The sequence below is a fragment of the Perca fluviatilis genome, chromosome 1, assembly GCF_010015445.1.
Source record: "Perca fluviatilis chromosome 1, GENO_Pfluv_1.0, whole genome shotgun sequence".
Classification (NCBI taxonomy): domain Eukaryota; kingdom Metazoa; phylum Chordata; class Actinopteri; order Perciformes; family Percidae; genus Perca; species Perca fluviatilis.
In genome coordinates this window covers 3702749-3719720 of record NC_053112.1, presented here as the reverse complement: position 1 = coordinate 3719720, position 16972 = coordinate 3702749, and the positions used below count along the sequence as shown (strand labels likewise).

Below are 16972 nucleotides of genomic sequence, written 5' to 3'. Positions count from 1 at the left end.
GATCTAAAGAAAGCATTTGACACCATAAATCATGACATTTTATTACATAAAGAGAAATATGGTATCAGAGGGGTTGGATTGGAATGGGTGAGTAGCTACTTAAGAAACAGGCAACAATTTGTAGAAATTGGTTTCTTTTTGATTGGTCATGGTTTGACCCCCCCTATGCTATAGCCACGCCCCCCTTTTATAACTTATGACCCGTTTGATGTAGACTATTGTGTGAGGTGTCATTGAACTCAGCAGGGAGTTCCCTTTTCATTGGTGATGATTTTCAGTGTCTGCGTGCCGCGCAAATGCACGGTTGCAAGGAGCGGTGTCCGCAAGTAACCCCGACACGCACAGAGGAGCGAGGGCCCGTCCATCGCTGCTTGCAGCTTTAATTGGAATTGTTACTTGCCTCCAAAATGTTGTGTTTTCACCAAAAATTGTAGCCTGAAAGTGCATCATAATGCAGTAAATTAAGTATTTTATGACATTTGAGCCATGAAAAACCCTGAGATGTCACTATTATATTATAGCCAATAAAAATGGCAATGTTAGTGTGGACACAGTCTCAGGGTAAGACTCTGCATCTCCACCATCTGATTTGTGTACCTTTGACTAGCCTGTGGCCCCCATGGCTTTTTAAGTATTTTATTTGGGTGGGTATGCTCATTAAGCGATGCATTCATCCAATGTTGTTCTTTCCAGAAAATGTATATTGGAAAAGGTTAAATAAGTCACTTGAAGGTAGATTTAAGCATTTGTTACCTGGTTGAGGACTTCTGATTAATACCAGTTATTAAGGCCATGTAGCCAACCATTTAAATCAAATTTGTGGACTTTTGTTGATAAAGCTTGGTCAGCTGGGTCATATATTACTACTTAATACATTGTTTTTACTGGAAAGCCACTTTCCCAGTCTAACACTTGTCATTTTAAACAATGTAAAGGAAAAGAAGCAGGCAGACAGCAATTTAACTGTGACAAGGAAACCATTTATTTTTACAGCACATCTCACATCATATTATATGTTTAGAAACAGCTGATCAGGCAGTTTTCTTTATTCAGCTGCCTCTTTACCCTAAAAGCACAAATAAAAAAGCATTTAATCAACTTTATTTCAAACAAATCTAACTGTCAATCATAACTTTTTTTAAATTAAATTTTGAATGTACATCTTTATTGGTATGTTTACCTTGCCAGAGTCACGGCTCTTTGCTCTCAACTTGTTGACCTGGGACTCTGCGATGTCAGCGCGCTCCTCAGCCTCCTCCAGCTCATGCTGCACCTTCCTGCACTTGGACAGATGAGTGTTGGCCTGCTCCTCCTGAAAAACATAGAGATTGACATTTTTAATCTCCTAAAAGCCCAAAGGTGATCTTCAACTGAAATAAATCTGCCACAGTATCAAGCTTTCAGTGTTGTGTAAATGTATATATTGCCCTTACCGCCTCCTCGGCATGCCTCTTGTAGGCCTTGACTTTGAGCTGCAACTTGTCAACTAGATCCTGCAGCCTGGCAACGTTTTTCTTGTCCTCCTCAGTCTGTTAAAGTTTATTTAGAGTAAATACATGTTTTTGTAATAAATATGTTAAAGGTCCCATGGCATGAAAATGTCACTTTATGAGTTGTTTTTTTAACATTAATATGAGTTCCCCCAGCCTGCCTATGGTCCCCCAGTGGCTAGAAATGGTGATAGGTGTAAACTGAGCCCTGGGTATCCAGCTGCTGGAGCAAGGTTACCTCCCCTTTCTCTGCTTTGCCCGCAAAGAGAATTTGGCCCACCCATGAGAGAGAGAGAGAGACATCATGGCTTTCAAACGAGCAAAGTGGCAGTTGGTCAAGGCCACACCCCCACCCTCCACCTTGCCCCCCTTCTCTCCTCCTCAATAGCTACAGACACAGAAATGGCACATCCTAAGGAAAGCTCATTGTGGGACTGGCTCTAGTGGCTGTAATTCTGCACCAAGGCTGAATTTTGGGAAAGAGACTTCAGATACAGTATTAGGGGACCACTAAGGTCTATATAAAAGAGACTTTAGATACAGTATTAGGGGACCACTAAGGTCTATATAAAAGAGACTTCAGATACAGTATTAGGGGACCACTAAAGTCTATATAAAAGAGACTTCAGATACAGTATTAGGGGACCACTAAGGTCTATATAAAAGCATCAAAAGAGCACCATGTCATGGGACCTTTAAGTTGATTTGTATGACAACTATCAACGTGACTGTACCTGATAGGTGAGCTCCTTCACCCTCCTCTCATATTTGCGGACACCTTTAATGGCATCTCCTCCACGTCTCTGCTCAGCCTCAACCTCTGCCTCCAGTTCACGCACCTTTAATGAACAATAAGGCAATAAGAATACATCTTTTTTTAATAAATTCAGCTCTGCAAATTCTTTCTTTCTTTCTTTCTTTCTTTCTTTCTTACCCTGGACTCAAGTTTCTGGAGCTGCTTCTTGCCACCCTTCATGGCCAGGTTCTCAGCCTCATCCAGGCGGTGCTGCAGGTCCTTAACAGTGACCTCCAGGTTCTTCTTCATCCTCTCCAGATGGGAGCTGGTATCCTGCTCCTTCTTCAGCTCCTCAGCCATCATAGCAGCCTATACAAGAGACAGCATAACATGTTGATTACAATAATCTTGAAAATACACATTGGAGTGAAAGTAAGAACAATTCAAATGTAAACCTACATCAGTGATGGCCTTCTTTGCCTTCTCCTCTGCATTCCTTGCTTCCTGAACAGTGTCATCCACTTCACCCTGGACCTGGACCAGGTCAGACTCAAGCTTCTTCTTGGAGTTCAGAAGGCTTGTGTTCTTAAATGTAAAATACAATCTAGGCCCGTTAGTCATCACATGTCTGATTTTCACGTTACTTAAAATGTCATTAGATTTTTGAATTATTGAAGAAATGATTGGGCTTGTTCACCTGAGAGTGCAGAAGTCCAACACGCTCACTGGCGTCCACCAGCTCCTGCTCGGCGGTTTTGCGACTTCTCTCGGTCTGTTCCAGAGCAGCTCTGAGTTCCTCGATTTCAGCTACCATCAGACCGTTTCTGCGATCCACCATAGCAGCTTGTTCCTTGAACTCCTCCTGTGCTCTGACAGCATCATCAAGGTGTAGTTGTGCATCCTAGAGAAAAAAAAAATCAGGACAATATTCACATGAATGCCAAAATGTACCTGCACTGTCTGTTGCAACAATTCTGTGTCTAACAATACCTTCAGCTGCGCCTGCACATTCCTCAGCTGCTTCTGGGACTCAGCAGCCTGGCGATTGGAGTGGCTCAGCTGAATCTCCATCTCATTCAGGTCTCCCTCCATCTTCTTCTTGATTCTCAGGGCATCGTTTCTGCTCCTGACCTCAGAATCCAGATTGCTCTGCATGGAGTCAATCACCCTCTGGCTGTTCCTCTTGATCTGCTCCATCTCCTCATCTTTCTCTGCCAGCTTCCTGTCCACCTCACCCTTAATCTGGTTGAGCTCCAGCTGGACACGCAGGATCTTAGACTCTTCGTGTTCCAGCGTCCCCTGATGACATCAAAGAATTACACATTAATCTCTGCCTTCAAACCTTATTAAAGTAGATTTTTCCATGATTTTTTTCAGTAGATGTCCCTAGAAGAAAATTTACCTCAGCCTCTTCAAGAGCTGTCTGGATCTCAGACTTTTCGGTCTCCACCTGCTTCTTGGACTTCTCCAGCTCATGGATGCTCTTGCCCGTCTCACCAATCTGTTCAGTCAGATCTGAGATCTCCTCTGCATAGAGATACATGTGTTTTATATTGTTAAGCCTTACAATGTAAAATATAAAGACTTTATTCCAACATGTTGAATACAATGTAAGAAATACATGTGTTGAATACAATGTAACTGTTGCATAATGTCAAACTCACGTTGAAGGTTCTTGTTTTCACGCTTCAAAGTCTCCAGCTGATCCAGAGATTCCTCATAAGAGTTCTTCATCTTGAACAGCTCAGTGCTGAGAGAACGAGTCTCCTTCTGTGCTCCCTCGAGCTCTGCCTGACCCTCCTCGTACTTCTGTTTCCACTCTGCCAACACCTGAATAACACCATTGGTTATGTGGCGATATGAGGAAAAATAAATATATCTTTCATTGTTTGTGTGGCTTGGCAACACAAAAGTTAAAGTTCCCATATTAAGCTCATTTTCAGGTTCATAATTGTATTTTGCGGTTATACCAGAATAGGTTTACATGGTTTAATTAAAAAAAAACACCATATTTTTGTTGTACTGCACATTGCTGCAGCTCCTCTTTTCACCCTGTGTTCAGGTCTCTGTTTCAGCTACAGAGTGAGACATCTCACTGCTGTAACATCTTTGTTGTCAGTTGTACATGCTCAGCAGCTAGGTAAGGACTACATGAGCTAGCTAGCGGTTTCTCCAACTTCGGCCTCTACAAGGCAGGATTAGCCGGGAGACTTCTTCATAATGAGGGCCCACTTCCAACTTTGCGTGGAATACCTGCAGAGCAGGGACGTGTAAGTAGTTCTATACAATTTATTTTGTAGATTAGGGTGAATTTGTGTTGTAGCAGTGTTTTGCCATTGAGAACGAGCTAGCATGCTAATGGTTAGCCCCCTAGCCCCTTCGTCTCGGCTAGTGCCGTAGAAAGCCGTGCAGATGTTGACCAGCTCACCAGGAGACTGAAGGCAGGACACATTCAGAAACTGTATCTCACTCAGAACACCATGGATGGGTTTTCCCTAAGTTTGTATGTGTGTGGAAGCACCAGAGACACAAAATAACACAATAACACCCCAAATCCCAGAAAAAAAACTTTAACAATGCTACCTTGTCAAAGTTCCTCTGCTTCTTGTCCAGGTTGGCAGCCAGCCCATTGGCCCTCTCCACATCAATCATGAGGTCCTCCACCTCACTCTGGAGCCTCTGTTTGGTTTTCTCCAGAGAAGCACACTTGGAATTCACCGCCTCAATCTGCTCCTCAGCCTCCTGAAGACGCTGAGCCAGCTTTTTCCTGTTGGATAAGGTAAGATTAGTTTCTACTATGAAGTGACTTAAAGCCTTAGTAACAATAATCTGCAGCGTGAGTTCTTGTATTTTCAGTGTTGCATTGTTGTTTGTTTGAAGCCTTAATATTCTAAGAGTAGCGAATATTTATTTGTTTTGGAAAGGGGGATGGGCAATTTATAATCAGCCTAGTGTTGTTATTAATAGCTAGTTTTTAAAGATCTAGATGAACATATGAAGGCAGAGCTGTAAAATGTTTGCTCCAAAGTTGAGTTGTGCTAAAATGATACACTGGCCATTGAATTGTTTGAATGTTACTCACTTGGATTCCTCAAGCTCCTCAGTGCGCTGGATGGCATCAGTTTCATACTTGGATCTCCACTGAGCCACCTCACTGTTGGCCTTGGACATCCCACGCTGCAGCTCAGCCTTGGCCTCTTGCTCCTCCTCAAACTGCTCCCTCAGCAGATCACAGTCATGGCGGGCTGATTGCAGTCCATGGGCAAGAGCATTCTTGGCCTGGTGTAAGACATATGATTGAATTTACAAAATTCCTGAATCCCAAACTAATAATACCAATGCACACTTACTTAAATGTTTCTTACCTTAACCTCCTCTTCAACATGTCTTTTCAGCTCCTCAATCTGCTGTGTGAATGCCTGTTTGCCTCTGGTCAGCTGGGAGACAAGAGCTTCTTTCTCTTCAACTTGACGGCAGAACTCACCTTGTGTGAAAGATGCCACGATGCATTAGTTTGTGTCACATTTCTCAATAACATACACAACAGATCATTAACTGACAGCTTGTACTGTAGGTACCATTTTCTGTCAGGAGACGTGCTCTCTGTGCACTTGTGTCATTGATTTGACGGACATTTTCATCATTCTTGGTCTTCAGTTCGCTGAGTTGGTCCTCTAGAGTACGGCACATCTTTTCAAGATTTCCCTAATGAGTAAATACAGATGAGATCAGTGATCAGATTTTTTACTACACTGATTTGGGTATTAACAAAGCATGTAGCCTAATGCATTGTGTACCTTTGCTTTAGCAACATTCTCCATGTTGCTGGAGAGGTCATCAATCTCCATCTTGTATTCACTCTTTTCCTTCTCAAGCTTCTGCTTTACACGCTGGAGGTTGTCGATCTGCTCTCCCAGCTCAGCGACGCTGTCAGCCTGCTTCTTGCGAAGAGCAGCAGCAGTGGCTTCATGCTGCAGAGTGGACTCCTCAAGATCACGACGGAGCTTCTGGAACTCGGCTTCACGCTTCTTGCTCATCTCAATCTGAGAAGCAGTGGCCCCACCAGCCTCCTCCAGCCTCTCACTGATCTCCTCAAGTTCCCTGGAGAGGTCAGCTCTCTGCTTCTCAACCTTGGCACGAGCAGCACGCTCAGCCTCAATCTCCTCCTCCAGTTCCTCAATACGAGCCTGTTCAATGTAGATATCATTTCTTTCAGTAAACTTTCACTTTTAATACACAAAATTGGAAATTTCTTTAAAACCATATGTCACCTGGAGCTCCTTGATCTTCTTCTGAAGCTGAGCACCAAGTGACTGCTCATCTTCAACTTTGCTAAGGAGCTGACTGATTTCAAAGTCCTTCCTGTGAGAAGTTTAGATGAAGTACATAGAGTTCATGCAGTTGACCACAAATTTTATAAGAATGATTCTTGTGTACAAATTCAATAACTGTTACTTTTTAATTTTCTCGTCCGACTGCTGCTTCTCATTCTCGAGATCCATGATGGATTCCTGGGCCAGTTTTAGATCACCCTCAAGCTTTCTCTTGGATCTCTCAAGGTCCATACGGAGCTTCTTCTCTTGCTCCAGAGAACCCTCAAGCTGAAAAATACGATTCATTTTTAATCATCAAATTCAAGAATCCTGCTTTGCCAATCCAAGAGACTTTGTGAACTTACATCATCCACTTGCTGCTCAAGCTTGGTCTTGGCCTTGGTCAGAGTGTTGACTTTGTCTTCCTCTGCCTGCAGGTCATCAAGAGTCTGCTGATGAGCCTCCTGAAGGGCTTTCTTTTCCTTGGTCAGCTTAGCAATGCTCTCATCCTGAGAGGCCATCTCCTCAGTCAGGTTCTTCACCTAAATGTGCAAGAAAAATCTTGTCTTTAAACTGTCATCATTTTAATCTTACTTGATATGCTGGACAGATTATTACAGTTTTTCCTCTGGATTCTGTTTCAATGGGCAGGTGGGGGAAGGGTTAACGTTAGGGTTGAAAATTAGTGAGGGTGCACTAGTATCTACGCTACCAGCCTGTAACAGCAATGAAAAATAGTAAAGGAAATGCCTTCCCATTCCATTCCATTATGTTGTGTTCTTTCTCTCGAAGAACGAGTCTTTGGGTGAGAATAACATGTTTACTACTGTGAGCCCATTCAGTTTGACATATATCAACCACAGCTAATGAACAATTCCAGATAAATAACACATTTAGCAGTGCCCATATCGCATCACATTTTTAACATAACCTGGAAAAGTTTGAAACAGTAAGTGAATACATCTCCTGCAGCAGGGGTGTGGCAGATGGACTGCAGGGTGCACACACTTCTTTTCTCATCGGGGGTCAGAGAAACAGTAAATTTAATATATTCAGTCACCGTAACGGTATTTTCTAAGCCACTGTGGCTGTTCTATTCCACGGGACCTGGCGTGACTTCCATGAGAATTAGTCGTCAAGGCTTTTGTCCCTGTTTATCACTCTGCATGAGGTGAAAATGCTGTACTTGTGCTGTTGTTTGGTTGTCATGACTTTGCGATTGATTGACGTCCTTTCACTGTTTCACCAGTCGCTCACCCTCAACCTCAGCTCTGCAGAGTCGGGAAATTGGGACTTAATGAAAAAGTAAAATTCTGAAGCGTGCCCGCAATAATTCGTCGCGCCGGTCTCCCCTCCAGAATGTATTTAGCGGGAAAACTATTATACACAAACCTTGTTCTCTGTGGCATGTTTCTCTTTTTCCACTTTGGCCAAGGTAAGCTCCAGGTCATCAATATCCTTCTTGAGCTCAGAGCATTCATCCTCCAGCTTTCTCTTCTTTGCTGTGAGCTCAGCATTGATTTCCTCTTCATCCTCCAGTCTCTCAGTTGTCTCTTTGAGTTTGGCCTCCATCTGAATCTTACTCTTGATAAGTCCCTCACATCTCTCTTCAGCATCATTCAGATTGTCTGATTCCTAGTTAATTTTATAAAGATAGATGTTAGCACATCAACTTTGAAAAACATTAAAAGCACAATTTTCTGTTGATGTGTACTTACAGATGACACTTGCAGCAGCAGATCATTCTTCTCCTGCAGAAGGGACACCATCTTCTGCTCCAGATCCTTCTTCTTGGCCAGGGCAGCAGCCAAGTCAGTTTTCATCTTGTCATAGTTCTCCTTCATATTTGCCAGCTCCTTCTCAGTTTCAGCAGTCTTCAGCAGAGGTTTGATCTTGTAGTACACCTTCATCCATGGCCAGTGTTTGACATTCATGAATGAGCGGATATTGTACTGGATGGTATAAATGGCTTCCCTGCGGACAAGAAGTAGCTGTTGTAAACAATGTTGTTAGTGATTTTTAATACCATGATTCAGAATGAGCTGTTTTCAACATGCCTCCTCTCCGTCATTTTCACAAACTCCTTTCTCATGACATAACCACGGGCCAAAGCCTGGGTCATGGTGACCAGAGATGACAGTTTTTCATCTCTCATCTCCTCAAGGACACCCAGCAGACCGGCCTTGAAGAACACCTGATCAAACACAAAATAAAAATGAATGTAGGATGAATAGTGAATACTTCACAGCCTGTAAAACAAACACAAAAAACATTTTCACCAACCCCACGTGGTCCAGGGCTTCTAAGGTGAAGGTCTTTTGATAATGGCCACATGCAGGCTGCTCTGCCTCTATCTCACACACATCTCGTAAAATATGGACGCTTGGTCAGGTGCCTTTGTCGTTCTTATTGACGCTAAAAGTCTCCTTTAGCGCTTTAAGTAAACACGCTTGGTCGGGACTATTGCCGTCCATTTTGAAACAGTTATGTTAAGGAAAAGGTCGTGGGTGGGCTTACAGTTCGGTGACACGCGGGAAGAACGGGACAGTTGGGTTTAGGAAAGGGACGTGGTGGGCGTACAGTAAGAAAAAAACGACTATAGCAAGCATGACAAGCGGGACGCGAACCCCGGTCTCCTGGGTGAAAGCCCTGTGTTTGACCCATCCTCCACCCCCTAACCACTTTGGTCATTAATCTACAGTAAAATAAGAGAGCAAGGTGTTTACCTTTGTGTGTCCGAATTTGTACTCATCATGTGGAATATCAATTGACCCAAGCAGCTTCTCTGAAGCCTTCTTGTTGTCAATGAACTGGCCCTCGGGGATGACACTGGCATTCAGCACCTTGTACCTTTTTCATGACAGTTAATGGTCAGTGTGAGCATTTTCTTCTAATAATCTTTATCAAAATTATAGTAAAATATCCATTAATACCTCTGCTTGAAGTCAGCATAAAGGATTCGGCTGGGGAAACCTTTTCTGCAGATTCTGATACCCTCCAGCACACCGTTACACCTGAGCTGGTGGATGACCAGGAAGTTCTCCATCAGACCTGGAAAAATACATTTCTTAATGACTTCTTTGAATAAACAGACTTAGTTAGTTAAAGCAGCACAAAAAGAAGAAACCATATAAAAAAAAACAACACTTTGAAATAATGTGTTGAGATGATGTTGTCTATGTACCTGGAGTCTTTGACTCATTGGGAATCAGGGCAGCACAAAAAAAATGAGGATGGGTCTCCTGTGTCAAATTTGTCATCAACTGTGATTCCCCAATTTTTCTTTAAAGGTTTGGGTTTGAACATAAACTCAGCTATATATATATACATATATAAGATACATTTGCAACATTACCCTAAACTGTGAAGACACAGTCTGCATAGAACCACCCTTCTTCTTGCCTCCCTTCTTGGTAGCATCTGTTGATATTTTGAATTAGACATGTTTCGTTAGGATGACAAATAAAATGTACATTAACACCTGCTACAGTTACTTAAACATATACAGTATAGCCTAAAAACATGTTTTAGTTTACTGTAGTTCCTATCATACCCTCAATGACAGGAGGGAAGCAGAGAGCCAGCAGTTTCACTGGGGATTTCTGGTACAGCTGACAGACGGAGTCATTCAGTGGATCCTTGTTCTTGTCCAGCCAGCCAGCGATATTGTAGTCCACGGTACCAGCGTAGTGCACCAGGGAGAAGTGGGCCTCAATCTTGCCTTTCTTGGGGGGCTTAGGCTTCTCAAATGCTTTGGTTTTTCCAAGATGCTGGTCATACAGCTTGTTCTTGAAGGATGTGTCTGAGGCCTTGGGGAACATGCACTCCTCTTCAAGGATGGAGAAGATGCCCATGGGCTTGAAAAAAGTGGGAAGAAGTATGTAATTAAAGGGGAAATATGTATCTTTTTTAGCTTAATTTACCTTAACTGAACAGCTTCGGAGCCATTGGAATGGTTATATGACTTATTTCGAGTTGAATGGTGGTCATCTCGCTTACCCCTAGCGCCTGTGAGCGGAAAAACCACCCTTGCAACTTTCGGCCAGCGAGCCGCCGGCATCAGCGTCAGGAAGTATCGCGTGATATCAGGTCTCGCGATGTAACGAATTGCTTCACGGCACTGCACACATACGCCCGTTCATGAACCGGCTAACAAGGCAGCGATGGAGTTTTTCACACTATCGTCATGGCTGAGCCGGCAAAAAAGAAGCAGAAAGCTAGGAAAGCATTGTCGGAGGAACAGAGAAAGAGGAAACGGCAGACTGACCGAGCGAGGAGTCCGACATGAGTAAACATAGGAGCTGCCAAATATCTATTCCGAGGCTGTAAGGGGAGCTCTATAGAGAAACCTGTGAGCAAAAAGAGGGAAAACAGCGAAGAAATGGCCAAAACTGCATAGCACTTCTTTAAACCCTTGTGCAGTCCTTCGGGTCCCAGTGACCCGAAGGACAACACAAGGCTTATGTACTTCCATTTACTTTGTTGAGAATTGCTCTCTAAACCTTGTCTCTTGTAAAGTAAGTAAGTAAAGTTTATTTCCAGAGCACATTTAAACACAGCTTAAGCTGACCAAAATGCTGTACAAAAAAGCACTAAGGTGCTGTATTAACCCTTGTTTTGTCCTTCGGGTCACCGGGACCCGAAAGACAACACAAGGGTGATACATTTATTCAAATTAAGAAAAATTATATATAATCACCAAATTATTACCTTTTCAATGAGCTCAATGCAGGCAGCCAAGTCCATGCCAAAGTCAATGAACTCCCAGATAATACCCTCCTTCTTGTACTCCTCTTGCTCCAGGACAAACATGGTGTGGTTGAAAAACTGTTGCAGTTTCTCATTGGTGAAGTTGATGCACAGCTGTTCCAAGGTGTTGAACTGTGAGGGGACAATTAACCAGTATAATCTCTGGCGCAAGGAATGATTTCTGTCATGAAAAGTATCAGCTTCTCAATTGTTGGAAATGAAGCTTACATCAAAGATTTCAAAACCAGCAATGTCCAGGACACCGATGTAGAACTGTCGTGCTTGTTTAGTGTCCAACATCTCGTTAATACGAACGACCATCCACAAGAACATCCTCTCATAGATAGCCTTGGCCAGGGCTGTCACTGAGTTCATCACCTGAATAAAAACAAGGATGTGATTTAACACTTTTGTAAAAATCATTAGTATTGTACCATGGATGTATAATAAGAATGGCCGGTACCCTGTCACTGACATTTGCACAGAGCGGATGGGATTACTTGACATAGTGGAATGATTTTACCAAGGAAAGCAGCGTTAACGCAACAACTAATCACTCTGACTAACAAAAACAGTATCCTTTACTTCTCAGCCTTTCTCTAACTGGCAATGTGTTGGCAGTGTTAGAAATAGGCCTAGTCAAAACGCCCTGCATTCCGATGTCTACTTAAAGTGAAGAGTAAAAGACAGGAATTATCAGCAGAATGTACTTACATACTTACAAAATCATGCTGCATAGAGTAATGTTGAATAATTTTGTGAGGAAAAATCTTAATCTGCAATGTAACCAGTAACATTTCTCTGTCAGGGAAATGTAGCAGTACGTTTTCCTCTGAAGTAGGACACAGTAAGTCAGAACTGCAGTTGAGTTGCCCATTTTTAAGTTATTTATTGGTACAATGATTTAGGATTGAAACATATCCTATGTTTTTCATATGTGACCATCATAATACATTTCTATAGCTGTTTGTGGCTCTTTTACCTTGGGACTAAAGGCAATGGTAAAGTTTGCTCTTGATATTTCCCCCCCTGAACCAGTGTATTTCAAAAGTGTTTCTGACCATGAGAAGTCGTGGTTTGGGTATGTGACGCAACTATGTCATGGCAGGTGTATTGCTCAGGACCCAAGGAAGCGCAGTGTGAGCATTAAATTGATCGTATGAGGGATTCTCGAGAAAGCTACAAGCACCACTACCACAGGCCAAGCAATCCGCCTGAATGGGCACCTCACTAGTGAGGTAAATAATACAAAAGATCTAATAATAAAAAATTACATTTAAGACGGTCCTAGACTTATTTAAATTGTAGGATATTGGTAATTCATATTTACCTGAGGTACAGTCTGTCCCTTGGTGACATACTCATTTCCGACCTTCACTCTGGGAAAGCACAGAGCTTTGAGCATGTCAGCGGAGTTCAGACCCAGCAAGTAAGCAACCTTGTCAGCCTCTGAAAAATAGTTCAGAGATTTCCATATGATATAAACCGACACCAGTGTGATTAAGAACCTCATTACTGTTGTTCCCAAGCTATTCACTTTGAGCTGACATTAAACACTCACCCTCTGTGCCATCAGGCTCAGCCTGCTCCTCACGCTGCTTCTGCTTGAACTTCATGTTACCATGGTGGAGCACAGCACCAGTCATCTTGTAGATGGCCATTTTCTCGTCATGAGTGAAGCCCAAGATATCAATAGCGTTCTGAGTTCAAAACAGGTCGACAAAAAACATATTCACTTTAGGAAAATGCAACTGACTCTTCACTAAGCCCCGCCCTCCTTAGTTACTGTTGCTACGCCTGACAAGCTTTCTTGCCTGGCACATCTATTTCAGTATGTATGCACTGGTGTCACACATTCCCAAGGAGATAATTAGTCATTTTTGGTGAACAGGTGAAATATCTGAGAGAGCAAGACAAAAGGGACTGCAGTATGCATTCGAGGGATATATCCACGACATAATATGCAACCGATTAGAGAATAATTTCATCCAAATTTAAGCTAAAGCCTATAGGTCCCAGTGCAAGCAGCAGCCACCTCATACGCTGACCATTCAAATGGTAAACACACAAATTGAGGAACAGCCTTGTTTATGCACAGCAGGGTAAGTGAAATTTGAAAATGATCTAATAATTATAAATCAAACAACTTATCCGTAAGTGTTCTGGAATAAACACAAGGCATTAGCCTGACCACTTTGCAATAACATTCTCCTGCTTATATTTTTAGCGATTAACAAAATGCTGAAATATATCTTAAAGTACGTCAGTGAGCCTCCGTCTTGCCTTTAATCATGTTATTTTACGTTCAAATATATGCATTATGAACAAAGAACCGTCATTATTTCCAAGCAATGCTGTGCTGAGTTAGCTAGCTAGCTCACATTAGCGTGTTAGGTTTTGGAATGGAAAAAAATCCACCACCCTGTCCAAACTTTTAGGATACTGGGTATCACATTTGCACAAATACGCACAACGCTTCGGCATGTTTCCCTTGCTCGAAAGTTGACAGACCTCCTGTGCCTAGTTACGGTTGCTAAGCCACGATTGGCCTGTGGCGGTTTTCGGATCAATTGGATTTAATGCAACAAAAAAATAATTATATTTTGAAGTGAAGATCACTCACATCAGTGGCCTCCAGCTCAACTTTGTCATCAATGCTAGCCACAGTGATCTGACCCATGCTACACATGGGGAAGTCGTAGGGGTTGGTTGAGATGAGTGCCAAATCTGGAGATCCAAATAAGAGTGAAAATGTCAGAACATTTGTTCCATATAAAAAGAGGTTAAACAATGTGCAACACCAATGTGCTTACCAATCAGCTCAGGTATGTGGCCGGTCATCATCTGGAAGAAGATGTGGTAGCCTCTTTCATCAGAAAGCTGGTATGTCACTCTTGACTTCTCCAGCAGATCTACAAATATTGTTCATAAATCACAGCCTGGCCAATTCTCAATTCCAGTCGTTTGCATGTACTATGAGTATTATTACTTACATGTCTCAATATCGGCACTTGCCAGTTTGCCAGTTGCGCCGAAATGGATTCTGATGAATTTACCCTGTTTGGATCAAAGGATTTTTGTATTGTCCCTCCACATTGGCAATCTGTAACAAGACCTCTCTCATGTGTAGACATTGTTCCATACTTACAAAACGAGAAGAGTTGTCATTCCTAATAGTTTTGGCGTTACCGTAGGCTTCTAGGAGGGGATTGGCTGCAATAATCTGATCCTCCAGTGACCCCTATAATCCAGGTTTAGAATTACTGTCAAGAAATGACTTCATTTTTTCACTATATTCAATAGAGAAAGAACCCTGAATTGTAATCATACAGTAACATACCTTTGAGTCGTCCTTCTTCGGTCCACCAACTGCGATTGTTGCAAAGTACTGGATGACACGCTTGGTGTTAACAGTCTTCCCAGCACCAGATTCTCCACTAGGTATAGACACAGAGGTATACGGTTGGATCAAGATATTTAACATTGTTGAACAAAGTCTACAAATGTAAATGTAACAAACTCACGTGATCAAGACAGACTGGTTCTCCCTATCTGTTAAAGCAAAAACAAAATAATTGACTATGATTTACTGCAACAGAAACTTCATGTACTGATAAATTGTTCTGGTAATGACTTACCAGTTTGCATGAACTGAAAAGCGTTGTCAGAGACGGAGAAGATGTGGGGTGGAGCCTCCATACGCTTCTTGCCTCTATAGGCACTTACACATTCAGAGTCGTACACTGGGAGCCACTTGTAGGGGTTCACGGTGGCACAGAACAACCCAGAGTAGGTCTGAAAGTGATCATAGAGATTCAACAGTTAACTCTATGTTTTCTACAAGTATTGCAATTTGCAATACTTCTCTTTTCTCATTATTCAGATTGTCTTATCGTAGATCATCCATGCTGGATAACGCCTTTGAGGTTATACAGCACAGAGGCTCATTATGAGATGGGTCATCATGGCCATGTCCTCAATCTTGTCATACTTGGGAGGGTTCATTGGATAGACGTCAGCTTCTTTCACTACTCTCTCCTGGAATAGGACATTCATCACAATGAGAACTGATCATATTGATTCTCCCAGTTGACTCTACTCTGATTTCATGATACTAACCTCCTTAGTTTCCAGGGTTTCGACCGTGACTTTGTCACCATCTTTCTTGACGATTTTCCCCTTCAAGTACAGCTCCTTGACATCGGCCACGTAGCAGGCACTTTTGGCATCAAATGGTGCACTCTGAGCCTCAATCCTCTCCCTTTCTGGCTTACGAAGGTAAATGGCAGCTTTGCCATAAGTGGCCATCTCCGCGTCCGTACTCATTGTGGCGGCTGGTTTCTGTTAGATAATTACAAAGTAAGTTCCATCTTCCAGTTTTTAAGTCCATGTAATAAAATTTTTTTTTTTTTGTTTTTTTTTTTTTTTTTTTTTTTTTTTTTTTTTTTTTTTTTTTTTTTTTTATAGGGAAGAAGGGGGGGGGGGGGGGGGGGGGGGGGGTGTAAGTGTGCATATTTTATATTTGATCATGGATTTGTAAGCTGCAAACCTGAGTGCTCCAACCAAGTTCAGTTGTGTAAAAATATGCAATGACACTAAATATCTATCCATCTATCTTAAGCAGCACTTAAAATTTTGATGTATAGGAAACTTATCCACACTGAAACCATGTTTTCGTTTCGTTATAGGTGGGCTTTGACTCCCAAAGTGACTCAATCCTTTTCACACTAGGTTATTGCTGCAAATAAATACTAACCTATTGTTTGGTTTTGTCCAGATTTGTGGATGAATTACTGCAGACGTTCAATAAATGAGACATTCTGCACATGTATTAAATGCTTATAAAAAAAGTTGTCCTTACCTGACCTCTCTGTCAACAGTAATTACCAGTCCTTCTCAAAAGGTCCGGTTCTTGTTTTTTAGAGTAGGTGTCTATTCAAGATGAACTCAATAAATGTTTCAAATGATCTCAAGCTGACGAGAACATAGCCACAAGCAGGAGCTCCCAGGTCTTCTCTGTCACACGCTGTATCCACGAGGAGCTTTTATATTAAATCATTTTGTGATGACACCCCAAAAGTTAAATGTGGTAAGCATACCAAATTTGGTATCACAGATAGGCAGATATTTGTTGTGATTAAATATCCTGTTTCAGGTTTCTGTGGATATGGCCAGGTCTTGATTTGATTTTTGCTTACTCAGTTATGTAATTAAAGTTTATTGGACGCTGTCGAGCACCCCCATGATTTAACCATTTCAAAGTTTAAAAATAGGACTGTCAAGCAATTAAAAATAAAAATCTCATTCATTACATGCTTCATGATTTATCTAAGTTAATCTCATATCAGTATTAAAAGAAATCTAAATCAAATCACACACACACACACACCACACACACACACACACACACCACACACACCACACACACACGCACACGCATGCACACACGCACGCACACATACACACACACACCCACACCAACACACACACACACAACACACACACATACACACACACACACACACACACACACACACACACCACACACACATACACACACACCACACACCAACACACACACACACACACACAACACACACACACACACACACACACACCACACACACACATACACACACCACACACCAACACACACAGACACACACACACACACAACACACATA

The 16972-nt window shown here is 42.2% G+C and overlaps 1 pseudogene; it reads right to left on the bottom strand.

Annotated features, from left to right (window-relative positions):
- Positions 1–958: 958 nt before the first annotated feature.
- On the bottom strand, positions 959–16319 carry LOC120560977 (annotated as a pseudogene).
- Between the last annotated feature and the right edge of the window lie 653 nt (positions 16320–16972).